The 19,244-nt window shown below is 40.3% G+C and overlaps 1 protein-coding gene and 1 long non-coding RNA gene across 6 annotated transcripts in view; one reads left to right on the forward strand and one right to left on the reverse strand.

The window, feature by feature from the left end:
- The window catches only part of LOC131519783 (uncharacterized), a 56,403-nt gene extending 52,302 nt beyond the window's left edge, over positions 1-4,101 (forward strand). The window contains exon 6 of the long non-coding RNA XR_009265792.1: positions 3,831-4,101. This is a non-coding gene — a long non-coding RNA (uncharacterized LOC131519783). The remainder of the gene's footprint in view (positions 1-3,830) is intronic.
- FGD4 (FYVE, RhoGEF and PH domain containing 4) overlaps positions 1-19,244 on the reverse strand; it is a 253,092-nt gene that overhangs the window by 225,493 nt on the left and 8,355 nt on the right. The window lies entirely within an intron of this gene.

The following is a 19,244-nucleotide window of genomic DNA, read 5'->3' on the forward strand; positions in this document are numbered from 1 at the left end:
AGCAGACTAAAAGTTGTGAGTCCCATTTCATTAAAATTCAAAGAGTTTTTTAAAAACTTTATAACTTGGGGCACTTGGGTGACTCAGTTGCCTATATCAAGCGTCAGACTCTTGATATAGGCTCAGATCATGATGTCACTGTGAGATCGAGGCCCACATCCGTCTGCACTGACAGCATGAAGCCTGCTTGGGATTCTCTCTCTCCCTCTCTGCTCCTCCTCAACACACATGTGTGCACTCTCTCTCTCTTTCAAAATAAGTAAACAAACTTAAAAAGAAAACCTTATAACTTAAAATCATTTGGCCATATGTTAATTGTCAAAGTTGGGTGATAAAGCTGGAGGTTATACCCTTTTCCAACCTCTGCAAAGTAGGTATTTTCCATGATAAAAAGTTAAATTATTTTAGTGCATTCTTTACCACAAGGTGTTAAGACACTTTCAGCTATTAAGGGTCATATAGTTCCAGAGGGCAATGATGGGCTAGAATTCAAAGTAAGGAGAATACTCAAATGATTCACCTATCATTTGGTCCTCAAAGTTCTCTACCTTTTTTGCTTCAGGATCCTATCTTCTAAAAAGTAGAAAATCCAACCAATCCAGCCAACTGTATTACTTTCCAGTGTAACTGTACCTCACAAACTGATATACCTTCATTTGTACTGATAATTTCTGCAACATGGCATTCTTTTTTTTTTTTAATTTTTTTTAACATTTATTTATTTTTGAGACAGAGAGACAGAGCATGAACGGGGGAGGCGCAGAGAGAGAGGGAGACACAGAATCGGAAGCAGGCTCCAGGCTCTGAGCCATCGGCCCGACGTGGGGCTCGAACTCACGGACCGTGCGATCGTGACCTGAGCTGAAGTCAGACGCTTAACCAACTGAGCCACCCAGGCGCCCCTGCAACATGGCATTCTTAGACAAATGAATTTGTTAACTTGTTTTGAATTAACAGTGATCTGCCCACTCATGGATGCAACAGTGATCTCTAGATTCACGAAGAAAGACAGATGAGATCTGAATATTGTCTGGTACATACTGACACTCCCAACTGCGCCAGAATTATCAGGCATAACAGGCAGAGATGTAAAACGTTTTCCTATAAAATTGTTCCTCAAGTCACTGAAAAATAGTGAAAAAGGAGGGCTTCCCAGAGATGCTATTTCAGGACAGACTTATGAATGAAAAATGTAAAGGAACAAAAATGTAAAAGAACTTCAACGTCAGTGTGCTTCTAATCAATCCGTGTGGGGATCAGTCAACAACCGTTCAGGGTGTCCACATTTACATAAGCTTCCTATAAAACACATAAGTGCACACAAGAAAGGAATGTCCAGGAAGCTCTACTTTCCAACAAATTGACTTGCTTGTGAAGGATTTCCAAAGTAATGCAGTTCAGGAAAGTAAGACGCCCTGTTACTGTTATCTTTAAAACATACGCATGACCTTAATTAGTAATTTCTTCCTCATGCATGTTTGAAAGAAAAAAGAATTTTAAGGAATAACACAATTATAAATCAAAAGAAACTAGTACACCAATAGTAAAGTCTTTGCTATAATTTTAAAATTAGAGAATCACACATTTGTGCAATATTCTAATTTATACTGCAATCTCTGATAATGAGGATTACAGACAAAATTGGTTTTACCATCTTTGCATTTTATGTTGCTACACAAACATGGCTTCACTACTTGTATATATTTTAGGTATAATATTTATGTAATATGCCACAAGCTGTCCAATAATGATGTATATCATTTTATACAAAGTACAAAAACAAAAAGAAACCTAATTACATGAAAAAAACTGACCAAAAAATATACAAGTTAAGATTAGGAGAGTACGGGTAAGATCTCAATTACCCCTTCACAAAGCTTTACCCAAAGTACAAGAGACCTAAACCTAGTGCTTTCAGACTTGCCATGCTTAAAAATAGAGCCAACCTCCACACTGAGTCAAAAGGGTATCCACACGTTGGGGTCAACATGATCAGTGTATCAGAAGGAGAGGTGACCGCAGCAATGGGAGACTGGTTAAGTACAGGACTGACCAAATAAGTAAATGCATCAAAGATAACAGCGGCCAGAATATCCACTTTCTGAAAGAAGCTGCAAATATGGCAAGGGAGAAAACTGGAATGAACCCGGTGGTATCAGATTACACCTGGCTATATCTGTGTGAATGGCTCATTGTTTTTAGATAGAGAATATGTAAAGTGTGTACATACATACATATGTATATAAATGCATATCTTCCCCTAGCTGAGAAGACCTGGGAGCAGTTGACATCCCAATAGTCATGATCTTGGTTTGTCTATACCATTCTCCACTAAGAAGAACCAGGGTGTCTTGGAGCATTACTGGTTCCAGTATGGATTCCAGTACTGAGGAGAAAGGGAAGAACACGACGATCTTGGAACACCTTGTGCCAGTCAGAAGTGCTCAGAGAATTATGGGAACTTGCCAAAAAAGAACAAAAGCCAACTTGAAAGGAGTGTAACAAATACAAACTTACTAGGAAATGAGGAATACACAGGAGTGCAACCAAATAAACGTGAAGTTTGATGAGAAAGAACATATATACATAGTCTCAAAGTACTTTGACCACAAAGTACTTTGTACTTAATTACAAAGAAGCAAATCTGCAGTAGAGAAGTCGGGCAGAAATCACCTTAGCAATGAGACCAAGAGCAATCAGTCAATCTTATGATTGACTTCTCTTCAATTAGAAGAGAAACGGTATCAGTTTTGTGATATACCTGTCAAAGATTTTTAAACTCAACACAATCATGACAAAACCTCAGACAAACCCAGATTGAAAGCCTTTCCATGAAACAGCTGGTCTTTAATCTTTGGAAGTGTCAAGGATATTCCAGAAGCCAAGGAAAGACTAAGGTTGTATTCCAGACTGTAGGAGACAAGATAGATATGGCAGCTAAAAGCAAGTGGCAATTCTATACTGGATCCTTTTGCCATAAAGGACATTACTGGGGCAACTGGTAAAACCTGAGTGGGGCCTAAGGATTAGATGTTGTAATCAATTTAATGTCCTGATTTTGATGGTTGTATTATGAATATGTAGGTCAATGTCTTTAGTTTAAAATATATACAGGCACTAAATATTCAGGGATGATGGGGGATCAGGTAGGCAACTTATTATCAAATCAACCAGGGAAAAAAGTTCTGTGTATTACATTTTCAGGTTTTTTTGTATATTTGACACTATTTAAATTTTTTAAAGACATAGGATTTATAATCAGTAATTCCCCTAAGCAAATTGTCTGAGTTGGATTACCTCAGTTCTTCAGTCTACAAATGGAAATAATACTGTCTACTCTTCCAAGAATATTATGGAAATTAAATTACATAAAAATACAAAATTTAATATATTGAAGAAATTTTAATATAAAATGCAGTAAAACCTTGGAATGCAACTTGTTCTGTGAGTATTCTGCAAGATGAGCAAACATTTAAAAAAATTTTTTTAATGCTTATTCATTTTTGAGACAGAGTGTGAGTGGGGGAGGGGCAGAGAGACAGACAGACAGACACAGGGTCAGAAGCAGGCTCCAGGCCTCGAGTGGCCAGCACAGAGCCCGATGTGGGACTCAAACTCACAAACCAAGAAATCATACCCTAAGCCAAAGTCGGATGCTTAACTGACTGAGCCACCCAGTCACCCCGACGGGCAAACATTTCTAATAAGTTTTAACTTGATGAATGAGCAATGTCTTGCAATACAAGTCGTACATGATGCTGAATGTCACATGATCACTACTGAGCCAACAGTTCCTCTCTCTCTCTCTCTCTCTCTCCTCCTCACTGCAGGACTGTAGGCGATCAACTCCCATGTTCGGATGCTCCATCTCAGGCCACAGTGTTTGGCAGAAGTCAGTGATTTTTCAGAATGTTGGAAGGTGCCCACAACTGGCACTAGTGTATTTTTTGTCACTTCAAAGCACCGATGGACAGTCCTTTGCTTTTCCACACAAGAGTAAGCTTCGAACGCTTTGCTTCATTCTAGGTCAGGCTGCCTGCAGATAGACCCTTTCCTCAGCTGCCTTATTGCCAGTTGCATTAAATATAGTATATGACAAGAGTTTATTGATGCTGTACTGTAGTCGACATCTGTGTGAGCATATACACAAAGGCCCCCATGCAGAAAAAGATCCCATTGAGCCAAGAGATAGCAGTGATTCTGTCAGTGATGGTGAAAGTCATGCTACACAGTAACCCTCCTCTCTCTTGTGTCCCTCACACCAGCCACAAAGGTTTTCAAAGGTAAGTGCAGGTTAATTTATTTTTCTTTATATTTTCTTTACTGTTTTGTATTTTATTACAGTATTGTAATCATTTTTACATGAATATTTTTGGGTTGTGAAATGAATCATCTGATTCTTATGGGGAAATTCTTATTTCTTATGGGGAAATTCAGTCTGATATACAAGCACTTTGGATTACAAGCATGTTTCTGGAATGAATTATGCTCACAAACCAAGGTTTTCCTGTACATTAATTTATAACCGTACTTTAGAAATACTCTGTCTCAGGATATGTGGTTTCAGGTTTTCCCTTGCATCCCTCTCATACATCCTCTCCTATAAATCAGCCTATAGGAAATGATCCCCAGTGCCCTACGCTTCACTTGCTTTCCATTCTTTCCTATTCCTTATCCTTATTGAATAGACATTCATATTTAAGACCAAGCTCAAGTACCCCTTTTTTCTATGAGCCCAGATGACTCTGCTCCATCTGTCCAGAGACAATGGCTCCCTTATTTGGACTTCCACTATACCTCCTATATTCACTCGCCTTAATACCTCTAACCTCATACAGCAGCACCATGATCTGCTTCTGTTCATTTCTCTATTAAGAGGATTGTCTACTTGATGGTATGGACCTCATCATCTTAGCCACCACCATGCTTAAACCAGGGCTTGGGACCTAGTAAGTGCTCAATAAACGAGTTCTGAATAAATGAATCTACCAAAGTGAATGAGCACATGAGGGCACAAAAGGGGCCAAGGTTATAATTTGCAGCACCTAAAGATCTGGGGACAGATCAGGCAGGTATTCACCTTTAATTTTTTGCCAGACAGTTCTCCGTGTCCTTCCCCTCTTCATAAGTGTTTGGCTTTTGGTTTTCCACACACATACATTCATAAAAACAAACCCTGAAGATACATATCTTCCACCTCTTCTAATACCGCGGGGGGGGGGGGGGGGGATTGATTTCTCTTTTACATGGATTTCACGAAAGCCTGCTATGTGTGTAGCATCATACTATGATTCGAAGGTGAACAAATCAGACAGGGGGAGGTACAGCATTTTGGTGTGTATGTTCTGAACCTTGCCCCATCAAGTATTTACACAATCTATCTCTATTTAACAGATGAAAAACGTCCCAAGTCATCCAGGGTAAGTGATTTGCTCTAGGTCACTGAGCAAGTTAATGGATGACTCAGGACTCAAATGGCTAAGTGTTTCAGTTGTACATTTAATTCTAGTTGTATAAGATTACTTCCCATACTGCAAATGGAACAGATAGTCTCATTTAATACAACACAATAGTTCATACGGTGTGTCACCTTAAATCAGAAATCTAATGCTTAACGGTAAAGACAATAAACTTTAACTCCCGGAAAGTGAAAGCATAACTTTAGTAACCTTTGAGTCATCCAACCACACCTCAGGAAACTACTTAATGAGAAATATAAAGGTGATTCTAAAATATGAAAGTCTAGGGGCGCCTGGGTGGCTCAGTCAGTTGGGCAACCGACTTCAGCTCAGGTCATGATCTTACAGTTTGTGGGTTTGGTCCCCAAGTCAGGCTCTGTGCTGACAGCTCGGAGCCTGGAGCCTCCTTCAGATTCTGTGTCTCCCTCTCTCTCTGCCCCTCCCCTGCTCACATTCTCTCTCTCTCTCTCAAAAATAAATAAACATTAAATTTTTTTTTTAAATCATTAATACAGGGGCGCCTAGGTGGCTCAGTCAGTTGGGCATCTGACTTCGGCTCAGGTCATTATCTCGTGGTTCGTGAGTTCAAGCCCCGCGTCGGGCTCTGTGCTGACAGCTCAGAGCCTGGAGCCTGATTCGAATTCCGTGTCTCCCTCTCTCTCTGCCCCTCCCCAACTTGTGCTCTCTCTCTCTCAAAAATAAACATTAAAAAAAATTTTTTTTAAATATGAAAGTCTAGTGAAGGAAGAACAAAATTTCAGGGGTCAAAGCTTTCAATTCTTCCAGTACTGAGCCAATATCCTTTTTACTTAAAAGTAAAATGTGTGGTGGTTTTACTTTCAGCCAGTGACTCCGCAGACGAAAAGTGGGTGACTACTCATAAGACAGCAGCAGCTCCACCACACAGAAGAGCCTTTAAGGATCAAAAATCTGGTCGGGCTATGAGACCTGTCTGAAAGTTGATTTTCCTTATTTTTGAATTTTCATATTCTCTTTTAACCTATACTGTATGATTCATTTTAAGAGGCTGGGGCTGTGGGGGCTCACACATATTATGGGGAGGACTTGACTTTATCCTTCTCTTCCTGGAGACATCTCCACAGCAGAAGGCTGGTGGCACACTGAACTAACTGCTACTCCCAATAATCAGCCTGTGCTTTTGTCCTCTGGGCAATGCGCCCCCCCTGGCTGACGCACCTGTAAATCCTCCCCGGGCTCCAGGGCCCAGATCAACGCCACTTCGTCTCTGCACTACACCTCCTTGTCCCGCTGCTGGACTTCTGCACGTCCATGGGCTCCAGGCTTGACCACTTTCCAGCCTGTGTAACAGGTACTGCTGTTCTGTGTCTCCAGCGAGGACAGAATCGTGCCCACACCACCTGGGCAGGAGAGCGCACACGGCCAACTAGAGCTTGTTGGTTTGGCCCACGAAACAAAGTAACATTTTGTAATTAGTTGCAACCACTGAGAAATTTTTTACATAATATTCCAGCTTCTGAGCTTCTGTAGAAAAATTAGAGGTTCCACTGGCAGGAGGTCCTTACAGAAGCTTCTTTTTTTTTAATCCATGTTTAGTAAAGAAATTTTACACTCTTGGAAAGAGTATGTATCTTATTCACAGCTCACAGTATAGCCTGACTCCCAGTCTAACTTATTCCTCATTTTCAGTGAAGCTTACGTGAGTTATGTAAATTCAGTCCCAAAATAATTAATGCGTAAAGACCTACTGATGAAATGCAATAAATATGTTTTCTGCCATTTTCAGCACCCACAGAAACAAAACATTTTATTCATTAATCCTACCATGAATTAGCTGCTTCCTTCAGTCCTTACCCATATAAAAAGCCATTGTACTAGGTAAGCCCCAATTTGCAACCTAATGATTCCTAAGCAATGGTCAAAGGGTAAGAATTATGTAAGTCAAAGTTCATTTCCTAAATACCTATTTTATACCACAGAAGTAGCAAAAGAAATTGAAAAAAAAAACCCTTGATACAAGCTTTTACAAATATTAACCACATAAAAAACTTACCTTTAAAGAGCCATATGAAGAAGACTGTGTATTCTTTTAAAGGATTTTTTCCTTGTAAGGACTAGGCAGAGCACACTGAAGACTTCACTGGGCACCAGCTTTTTCTAATAAATCTCATTATGCCAAGTACAGTTTCTCCTGTTCCTTTAAGAACCTCTGAACCACCTTCAACCTCCTTTGCCTCACTCTCTTTCATGGCCAATTCATGAACACACCCCAAAGTCTCCAACCGGGAAGTGTTAAAGAAAGCACATATTTGCATAGGAACTTATTTATCAGTGATCCTTGCTTTTCTATCTCAATTTACTACGCTTCTGTGAAAGATTTTCTAATAAGCCAATCATGTCTATATACATTATCAATCACCATCTCCAATGTTAGGCAATTTGGAAGAAAGCACTTAAATCATTACAAATTTGGGACAGGGTGTCTTCTTAAAGGTAGCCAAAACTTTCTGCTGAACTCTGAAGAAATGCTACCCATTTTTTGTTTGATCTTTGTCCTAGTTCTTACTTGGCCATAATTAAGCCCTTTTGAAGAGAGAAAATTCCTCTGTCAAAAATCATTGCCTAAGTCAGAGCTCTGTGGAATTATATTGAAACATTCCAAAGTTTTTCCACTGTTTTTTCCACCTAGAAGTCAGTTTATCTACTTTAAATGGATAAAGTGTATGATATTTTAGTTATATCCAATAAAGTTGGTTTTTAAAAAGAGTAAACCTGGGGTGCCTGGGTGACTCAATCAGTTGAGCATCAAACTCTTGTTTTGGCTTCAGGTCAGAATCTCACGGTTTGTGAGTTTGAGCCCCACCCACATCAGGCTCCCTACTAACAGCTCAGAGCCTGCTTGGGATATTCTCTCTCTCTCTCTCTCTCTCTCTCCTCTCTCTCTCTCTCTCTCTGCCCCTCCCCTGCTTGCTGTCTCTCTCTCTCAAAGTAAATAAACAGGGACACCTGGGTGGCTCACTCAGTTAAGCATCCAACTTTGGCTCAGGTTATGATCTCACAGTCCATGAGCTTAGTTCTGTGTGGGGCACTTAGCTGACAGCTCAGAACCTGGAGCCTGCTTCAGATTCTATGACTCCCTCTCTCTCTGCACCCCTTCCCCCCCCCTCAAAAATAAACATTAAAAAATAAATTTAAGGGGCGCCTGGGTGGCGCAGTCGGTTAAGCGTCCGACTTCAGCCAGGTCACGATCTCGCGGTCCGTGAGTTCGAGCCCCGCGTCAGGCTCTGGGCTGATGGCTCGGAGCCTGGAGCCTGTTTCCAATTCTGTGTCTCCCTCTCTCTCTGCCCCTCCCCCGTTCATGCTCTGTCTTTCTCTGTCCCAAAATAAATAAAAAATGTTGAAAAAAAAAATTAAAAAAAAAATAAAATAAAATAAATTTAAAATTTTTAATAAAAAGTAAATAAGCTTAAAAAACAAAAGTCAACCTGTTAATATTCTAATAATAAACAAAAACACAACTCCACAATTTATTTCTTTAATTTGGTTTTAGGCCTTTTCAAATATGGTTCCTTTTTCAAAACTGTCATCACAATCAAATGCAGAGACTGAACTTCAAGACTATGGTTCATTTTCATTCTGGCATTTTGAGGACTGCCAGTACTACAGCTCTCCTGAAACAGATTTTTCTGACCTCACATTCTGTTTCTCACAAGCTCTTTTCTTAGCCATAAGGCAAGACATTGAGGAATGTGACACTTTGCAAACAAGAGTGGTGCTCTGAAGATACAACTTCAGATACTAGCTGGGGACAGGGATGAGCTAAGCCACTGGGACCAAATCGTAGGGCTGACAGTTCAGTGATCTTTAAGTAGGAGGGACAGAGGAATTTATCCATAAAACCAGAGCATTACTGGCTTGTAAGCTGTTATCACCAGAAGGAATTCTGTAAGAACTGATCCAGAGATTTATGAAGATGGCAGTGGGCAGAAACAATGGTTTGAGACATGTTTGGGTGATTTATACACTTATTTCACCATAAAGCAACAGTTACAGTGCATGTAATCTCCTCCCTATCCTTATAAGTACCTACCAAAAAAAAAAAAAAAAAAAGAGAGAGAGAGAGTGAGAGAAAATCTACCCAAGCATCCACCTAGACGAACGAGCTACCAACCAAACCCAGGAAGCCACGTGCACATGCCTGCAAAAGAAAGGAGTAAGAGCCACTTTGTGCTAGCTCATGAGCAGACATGAACTCTCATGCAGGCCAGGGAACACTCTAGTTCTCCTCTTCCATCTGGTCCAAAGTACTTTAGTTCTTTTGTTTAATTAAGATAAAGGGTAATTTTCTACTGTTTTATACCTCTAAATCCCACAGAAGAGAAATGTAATTTCTAGCCACATATTATAACTGAATAATACTGTGGTTGATTGTGGGCTTTACACATGGACTAGCTTAGATGTGCGTCCCGGTTCTATCATTCATTAGCTAGGAAATTTTGAGGAAGCCAATCACCTTTCCAAGACCATAGTTTCCTCATCGATAAAACAAGTGAAATAGTGCACATCTCGGAAAACTGGAGGGAGGATTAAGTACAATTGTGTATATAAAGCTCTTTGCTTAACACCTGGCATGTGGCAGGCATTCAAACCCTACAAATACAACGTCCACTCCACAGCAACATGTCTTAAAACCCTCTCTGATCTCCCATGTGCTTCTTACACTCTGTGCTTGTCCCTGGGCCTATTTTGAACTCTCCCCAAAGCATTCCGTATAGCCCTAGACTTCTCAGTTCTTCTGCCCATTCCCTTGTCCAGCTCATGCTCCTGTAAAACTAACATGAAAATGATAGAACTCTTGAAGGAAGAAGGAAGAAGAAGAAACGAGAAAACAGAGACTTCGGCACCCTTTCTTGCTGGCAGAGAGCAAAGGCTGTCAACATTCATCTCCCTAGTAGACTCTCTGGCACTCTGCCCCACTTTGTACACACAGATCAGCATATCCACAGAGACTGGCTTTAAGAGCACCATCTGTTCCAGGGGACCAGCTACAAATCAGGCAAGTTGCAAGTACCCTCCTCTTCAACCAGCATTGGCATTCTACTAGGAATTATGTCCCACGAAACAGTCCAGAAACTTCAATAATGAGATGCTAAAACAATGCTGTATACTTCCTTCTATGAGTCATAGAAGTCTTTTTCAGTACTTTAAAGTCACAATAGGGGCGATATAAAACAAGTAGGAAACAAATCCAAACATAGGCAGTTCTTCCCTTGTTCAACAACAAAAAGTGAGCACAGAAGGTACCCAAAACCACCATGAAAAGACGGTAATTGGACATTTTGTGTAGATAAAACATAAGCAGTGCATTTGGTTTTAAGTTTATACCTGATTTTTTTAAATGTTTATTTATTTTGGGGGGCAACTGGGTGGCTCAGTTGGTTAAGCGTCCAACTTCGGCTCAGGTCATGATCTCGCGGTTCTTGGTTCAAGCCCTGCGTCGGGCTCTGTGCTGACAGCTCGGAGCCTGGCGCCTGCTTCAGATTCTGTGTTTCCCACTCTCTCTCTCTGCCCCTCCCCTGCCCGCACTCTGTCTCTCTCTCTCTCTCAAAAATAAACATTAAAAATTTTAAAATAAATAAATGCTTATTTATTTTTGAGAAAGACAGAGCATGAGTGGGACAGGGGCAGAGAGAGAGGGAGACACAGAATCTGAAGCAGGCACCAGACTCTGAGGTGTCAGCACAGATGTGTCCGATGTGGGGCTCGAACTCACAAGCAGTGAGATCATGACCTGAGCCAAAGTCAGACGCTTAACCAACTGAGCTACCCAGGCACACCAGTTTATACCTAATTTAAACACACTTACACTAAAGCAGTGGTTCTCAGGCTGGGGCAATTTTAGCTCTTCATGGAAAATTTGGCAATGTCTGAGCTACTTTCAGCCGGTGAGTAGAGGCTAGGATGCTGGTAAATGTCCTACAACGCACAGGACAGCCCCTACAACAAAGAATTATGAGCCCCACAGTGTCAATGGTGCAGACTGGGGAATTCTGCATTAACCAAATACTTTATGGATGGTGCTCTTAAACATAATTGAGGGGCACCTAGATGGCTTAGTCCGTTAAGTGTCCGACTTCGGTTCAGGTCATGATCTCACTGTTCATGAGTTTGAGACCCGCATCAGGCTCTGGGCCAACAGCTCAGAGCCTAGAGCCTGCTTCGGATTCTGTGTTTCCCTCTCTCTCTGCCCCTCCCCTTCTCATTCTCTCTCTTTCAAAAATAAACAAACATTAAAAAAATTCATTTAGGGGCACCTGGGTGGCTCAGTCGATTAAGCATCCATCTTCAGCTCAGGTCATGATCTCACGGTTCGTTAGTTTGAGCCCTGCATTGGGCTCTGTGCTGACCACTCAGAGCCTGCAGCCTGCTTCAGATTCAGTGTCTCCCTCTCTCTCTCTGTCTCTCCCCTGCTCACGCGCTCTCTCAAAAATAAATAAACATATAAAAAACATTTAAAAAATAATTTAAAAAAACCATCATAATTGGGGTTTACAAATTAAATCCTGTTTACCAACCACTAGCACTTGTAGAGAATTTTCACACCCTTTATCTACAGTTTGCTTTGATTTCATAAAGACCCAAGAGGTAGGCCAATGGAAACCAAAGGGAAAGGGGGTGGAAAAAAGAGTCTGATTGTGACTTAACAGCCAGAATGCTATTTCTATGATGTTACACTATAATCCTAGTCTGGTACATGAAGGTAAAATTGAAATCAATCACAGTCAAAATTTTTAGGAAATTATACACTATTGCTTTTTACAGTGTTGAACATTATTTAACTTTTTTGATGACAAAGACATAGTTGTGAATATCCATTACTGAAACATTGGATGGTATTGCAAATTTTTTCTATTCTTTATGTCAGATTGTCAGACAATTTCTGCTGTATTGTTTAGAAGCACACTCCTGTGGTCACTCCCCTTCTTGCCTCTCCTAATTTGTGGCTTTTCATCTGCAATGAACAGTGGGGAAAAGTAAAACCAAGCTTAAAGTATTTGTTGATGAAGGCTAACATTAAAAAAATTTCAGAGCTTTCAACATTACTTTAAGAGCTATAGATACTTTTTTCTTTTTCAACTTGGGGTAATGTCCTAACAATTACTGTTGTTAAACAAGACTGATCTAGGAAGGTACAGTGTGGTCAGTACGACATATTTCCGAGCCATGTCAATAATGCAAAGGAGAACGTACTATCTTCTAAGAAGAAAAGAACTGAGCATTTCCTGCATATTCCTACCCTCAAGACTGACGTGCAACATTATGAAAAATAAGTTTCATGGTGACAACATATCAGTAGCATATAGGATGATAGAGGGAAATATGTGAAATAATGTGCAATAGGAAGATCGGGGGGTCTACAAAAGGTATTTCCTTTCTGTTGAAAATGAAAAGACACTGGTCAAATATAAAACACCCAAAAAAGTAACAAGGAATTCATAAAACATCTGAAAAAACTTTCTAAGCATAGCTTTGTAAACATAAAAACACATTAAAATCTTTGTAAGATTTTAGGAGCTAATAAAAACATTTGCTAATTTGAAATCTGCTTGTTCTACTTAATTCTGTGGGTATCTGTGTAGAAGTTTTGATATATTAGTTTCAGCAGACATCTTCAAAAGACCTGGGTCCAATTCTAATTACCAATTAAAATGCACAATACATATATTACATATACCATATACACACGGTCTGTATACAATTTGTAGCAGCATTTGAGTACAGAATATGTAAATGTACCAAATTTGACATGCATTACTTCATTTAATCCTTTACAATGTAATGATCATTTTCATTATCCTGATTATAAAGAAAGCCTTCGGGAGGTAAGACAACTTGCCCGAAGCTGTGTAGTGGCAGAGGCAGGATTTGAACCCAGGCCTGTGTGATTACTGAGCCAGATCTCTTAACCAATTTTACCCCACTTTCAAGAAATGAAGATATTTCTCTCAGAACAAAAAATTTCTACCACTCATCACTGTACTGAATTTTTCTTTAATCTTGTCCACTACTCCATGACTTATACAGAGTAAACAAAATTTGATCAAAACATCAAATGATGCCTCATCACATTGTATAGATTTTTGCATTAGAATAAATCTGAACCCTAATTCACAAATTAATCACATTCTAAATGTCAATATCTACAAAAATTTAACGCAGTTCCCATTTCCCTAGCATAAAGCACTGAGAAGGCAATTAAGTTAATTACACCTATAAAGAAACCAGAGAGTGGCCCCAGATACACAAAACTCCTAATTGACATGAAGGAAGTGACCTTCCTATAGACAGTATAATTAAAGCTTTCTTCTTTGAAAAGCCCAGACTATTATAAAGGAGCAAAGAAATGAATTTAGCCTATGAATTTATTTATTATTATTTTTTTTTAACGTTTATTTATTTTTGGGACAGAGAGAGACAGAGCATGAATGGGGGAGGGGCAGAGAGAGAGGGAGACACAGAATCGGAAGCAGGCTCCAGGCTCTGAGCCATCAGCCCAGAGCCTGACGCAGGGCTCGAACTCACGGACCGCGAGATCGTGACCTGAGCCGAAGTCGGACACTTAACCGACTGAGCCACCCAGGCGCCCCTAGCCTATGAATTTAAAATTATTTTCCTGTGCATGAAATTTATGGGGAAGAGAACAAAACTATTTTAAATATTCTAGCTGTAAGGAGTTTTGTATTCAAGCCATTAAGTGCTCACCTGTACCTCATTTTGTAGGTACAGGACAACCAACTTTTCCGTGGCTAAGAAAGATCTACTGCAAGCTAACACAAAGCAAACTACTATGGTTTGAGGTCTTCCTCCATCATACAAATGTAGATGGAAAGTTTTAGAATGTACTATCAAATAAAAGAGCTGGAAAGGAAAAAATCTTTCAGAGTCCTATGAGAAACCTTAGAAAACCAAGGGAAGGGGCGCCTGGGTGGCTCAGTCGGTTAAGCGGCCGACTTCGGCTCAGATCATGATCTCGCGGTCCGTGAGTTCGAGCCCCGCGTCGGGCTCTGTGCTGACAGCTCAGAGCCTGGAGTCTGGTTCGGATTCTGTGTCTCCCTCTCTCTGACCCTCCTCCGTTCATGCTCTGTCTCTCTCTGTCTCAAAAATAAATAAACGTTAAAAAAAAAAAAAAGAAAACCAAGGGAAAAGGCTCAGCTGGTTATGTAGTTCAGGTTAAACATACTATCAGATAGCTAATCCCTTTGCTTTGCCAAAGGACTTTTTCCCTTACACCCCACCCCCAGAGTGATTTTCACAGATAGAACTTTGTCTCAAGGAAACAATTCAGAGATGTAACTTCAATAGTTATAATTAAAGTATACCTTGTATATTAAACACATATACTTTTAAAAGTTCTAGTTGCGCACCTTTAAACTGAATCACCTCTCATCTGCACCAAGAAAACTTATTTAAAGGAACTCTATTTCGGAAAAATAAAGACAACGAGTAAAGAAAAAACTGAAGGTAAGGTAGGGTAAAGTTTGTTTACTAACTAGATTTTTAAATATTGGGCTGGCATAAAACATGCACTTTGAAATCTTGAGTGCTAAACTTGTACCCCCGCCCTCACCCAATTTCACAAAAACCCAATGAGCCAGGAGCTCTTCTAGGTCTGGAGAAATAGCAGGGAACAAGACCACTAGAGTCACTGCTCTCATTATGCTAACATAAAATCATCTCTGTGTTAAAGTCATTCAACTAATTAGTAAAAGCGATAAAGAAGCTTCTCTAACTACATAGTCTCAACTTGATGAACTGAGGCCTCATGCCAACTCGTCTCTACTTTATTCTTAAATCAGTTTGATCCCACACTCTGCCTCCACCTGTTCCGGTCAAAACTGCAGCCGACAGTGTCTTAGTTGCTGTAGCGTTGGTGCTCTGGTCAAAGGGCCCAGCCTGGCACCCTACCTCACAGGTCTGACCAATGCTCACTCACACTACCCACCCAAACACACAACCACCACCTACATCCCTGTTTCACAAGCCCTCAGGCCTAAGCTGGGCAGTTGCCACAATGTGGACCCTGACTATACCCTGCCTTTGTGAAAAAAGAACGCAACCGACAAAACCAGCTGATCTCATGGAGGTTAGTTCATGTACTGGGGGCGGGGGAGGGGACGAACAGCAGAAAGTAGGAGTAGAAAACAGTTAAATAGTGCCAAGTGTTACAAAGAAAAATAAAACCCGGAAAAGAGTGGGAGAGCAGGGTTTCCAACGTTAAATAAGATGGTCAGGGAAAGGCCTCAGGGTGAAGGTGAATTTAAGCAAACATGGAAAACAGATGAACTCAATACTTTTTAAACATTAAAAATGTTTTGGGGAGCCTGGTTGGCTCAGTCTGTTAAGTGTCCAACTTCGGCTCAGGTCATGATCTCACACTTCGTGGGTCTGAGAATCTCCGTGCTGACAGCTCAGAGCCTGAAGCCTGCTTCGGATTCTATGTCTACCTTTCTCTGCCCCTCCCCCGCTCACACTCTCTCAAAAATAGACAGACATAAAAAAAATAAAAATAATGTTTCAAGTGACTGAAAGTTCCAAGACTTTCAGGTCTACAATAAGAAGTTGTGTCACATAACACATGAGCAAAGAGAAAATATTAGAAGAAAAAAATAACAGGAAGGGATTTTCTCCATCTATAATTGGGGAGTAGTATTTTCAGATAAAGACAAATAAGCAGATATAAACTGTTAAGCTTTTCCAAAAGTCCATAACGAAGCCTATTTTCTGAATGAGCCACTATAACATTTGCAGGAACTAACTGTAAGGAACTGGCTTTGAGACCTTTTCCAGATGAAAAAGTATGAATAGTGGAACCCAGGAATCTATGCCAGAAATGGACAATTAACAAAAGATCTGCAGGAGTGAAATATTCTGAAATAAGGGCTTTTAGTGTGTCAATGATACATGTAATTGCCAATACAATTTTCCTCAGGTTTACAGAAATGGGTTACCATCAAGACCATGAGGAAGAAAAGTACCCCACGCACTCCTGCCAGCTCTGGGAAGCTCTCATGACATTATAGGATGCCCCCTGGAAGTGGGGATTACACAAATATCTTTTACTTTTCTATTTCTTTTTTCTATCTCCCCAGTGCCCACAATGTGGTTAAAGCAAATCTCCCAGGTTAACAAAAACTTGCAAGTTGGTCCTTTAGTTCCAAAACTTGGAAACGAGCATCAGTTCTCAATTGAAAATGAGCCTCTACTGGGCACCACACTGACTTCGGAACAATGATGGCCATCATTGGCAGTTTCCTCCTTGCTTCTCCGCGAATTCTTCTCTTCCCTTCTTTTCACTGTTTTCACAACCAGTGGCCTGAGCTTACCACTTTCTATAAAAGGACTAAAAAGGGGCTCTAATTAGCACCCTCGTCAGTTTCCTATTTCTTCCACAGTGGGCATCTGAGTGTGACTACCCACACCCTGTGCTTTAAGGTGTTAAGAGTGGTGGGAGGAGGGAGCTTACAGAATTCTCTTGCAAATTTAAAGTGCCTTGCTGACACATACCAATAGGATCATGATATTGATCTATTAACATTATATACACACATATACATGTGTATAATAGACATATTCTATTACATAGCCATACATTATAGTTCTATTTTTTTTTTAATTAGGTAAGAGAAATGCAGTTTTTCCTGTTTGGATAACATCTATAAATAGCAGGATTCTTGAAAATTAATACTATTCATATAACTTCAAAGTTCGGTACATAAGTATCAACCTGCTAAAGATGGGATATAATCTAGTCAAAATTTCCTAGAAAGAAAGCAGCAGAGGACTTGAATTAGGTAAGTATTCCTGGGAAGTCTGGGTGCACAGCAAAGACCAGGTAACTATTTCTTGTTTCCATCTGCAGAATCTTTTCTAAGAATGTTTCTCTTTCTCCATGAACATGTTTGTTTGTTTATTTTTTCCTCCCTTCCTTACTAGCTACAGTGGGTCAGAGCATTGCTTTTGTTTTGAATACTATGGATAGAATAGAGAAAAATACCAGGGAAAAGTGCTTCCTCTGTTACTCAAGAGCAACAATTAGTAACTTTATGTTCAGGGATGTTAAAAACTGGCAATAAGAAATTAATGGGAGATAGAAAAGCCCAGGTGTTGAGAGCATGGATTTAAATCCTGGCTCCCCCAGCCATATGAACTTCTAACAAATGATTTAATCTGTCTGGGCTTCTGGTTCCACTTCTGTACAGTGAGGACTTGTGGTAACTGAGTTTATGCACATAAAGCATTTAGGACAGTGTCTGACCAACAAAGTAAGTGCTCAATAAATGATAGCTATTATGACTCTTATTATAATAATTATAATTAAGGGGGCTGAAGAAGTAGCCAGAGATACAGAGGAGATAACCACACAACATATGTTTTGGGTTTAGAGAAGAGGGAGAAGGCAGTGGTTAGTCAATGTTCTCAGTTATATAATCCAGGAATACATTTCATCATCTTCACTATTATTCAGAGGGAGTAAATACTGCAGTTACATTTTACAATTCAAGCCAATCTATATTTCAACATCTTACAATTTTTTAAATGCCACCAACGGAAAGCATCCCAATTTCAGAGATGTTAAAATGTGAAAAAGTGTGCATTTTAGATTTGGTGAAATACACTGAGATCTGGAAAACAATACAGATTTCAGGTATCAGATGTTCCACAGTCTCACCTTTTGCTATGAGAACTGGAAACTAAAATTTTGCTTCTGATCATACCTAATATCTATCACTCAGATTGTTTTATTTTTTATTTTTATTACTTTTTTAATGTTTATTTTTGACAGAGAGAGAAAGACAAAGCATGAATGGGGGAGGGGCAGAGAGAGAGGGAGACACAGAATTTGAAGCAGGCTCCAGGCTCTGAGCTGTCAGCACAGAGCCCAACGCAGGGCTCAAACTCACAGACCGCGAGACCATGACCTGAGCCGAAGTCAGATGCCCAACCAACTTAGCCACCCAGGCGCCCCTCAGATTGTTTTTTAAAGCAAGCCCATTAGATCTGGGCAGAAAGACAACTTAAAAAAACTTTTTTTAAGGTTTTAATTTTTGGGTGGGGGGTGGGGAGGGGGGAGAGAGAGAGAGAGAGAGAGAGAGAGAGAGAAGGCACAGAGTGAGAGGGAGACAGAGAATCCCAAGCAGGCTCCATGCTCAGCGTGAGCCCAACATAGGCCTCAATCTCACAACTGAGCGGCCAAAAGCAAGAGTCGGTCACTCAACCAACTGAGCCACCCAGGTGCCCCTATATTTTTTTTTAAGTAGGCTCCACACCCAAAGTGGGGCTTGAACTCATGACCCAAAGATCAAGAGTCGCACGCTCTTCCAGCTGAGTCAGCCAGGTGCCCCAAAAGACAACTTTTATTAGGAGTTTTGATCTCAAAAGCTAAGTCCTAAGAGTGAGAAACAAGAGGAAAAAAAAAAAAAAAAAAAAAAAGGCCATAAAAGGAGGATAGCAAGAATGGGAGAGACAAAGCTAGAAGAGAACAAAATTTTGGACAAAAAAGCATTGTGTCTTTCCATAGAGGAGCAACCCAGGTCTTCCGAATTCCAAAGGTCTCTTAGTCCAGACATACCACAGCATCAGAAAGAATGTCGGGACTAATCACAATTGTTAAACAAAAAGGGCACCTAGTCAATGAATTCTCAACAAGGCCGAAGTATACCACTCCCAAGCTTCCCCTAACACACCGCTGCACAAAACTACCACACGTTGCTTATAGGTGCATACAAATGATATAGACACAGAAGG

The sequence above is a fragment of the Neofelis nebulosa genome, chromosome 8 (assembly GCF_028018385.1).
Source record: "Neofelis nebulosa isolate mNeoNeb1 chromosome 8, mNeoNeb1.pri, whole genome shotgun sequence".
NCBI classification, from domain to species: domain Eukaryota; kingdom Metazoa; phylum Chordata; class Mammalia; order Carnivora; family Felidae; genus Neofelis; species Neofelis nebulosa.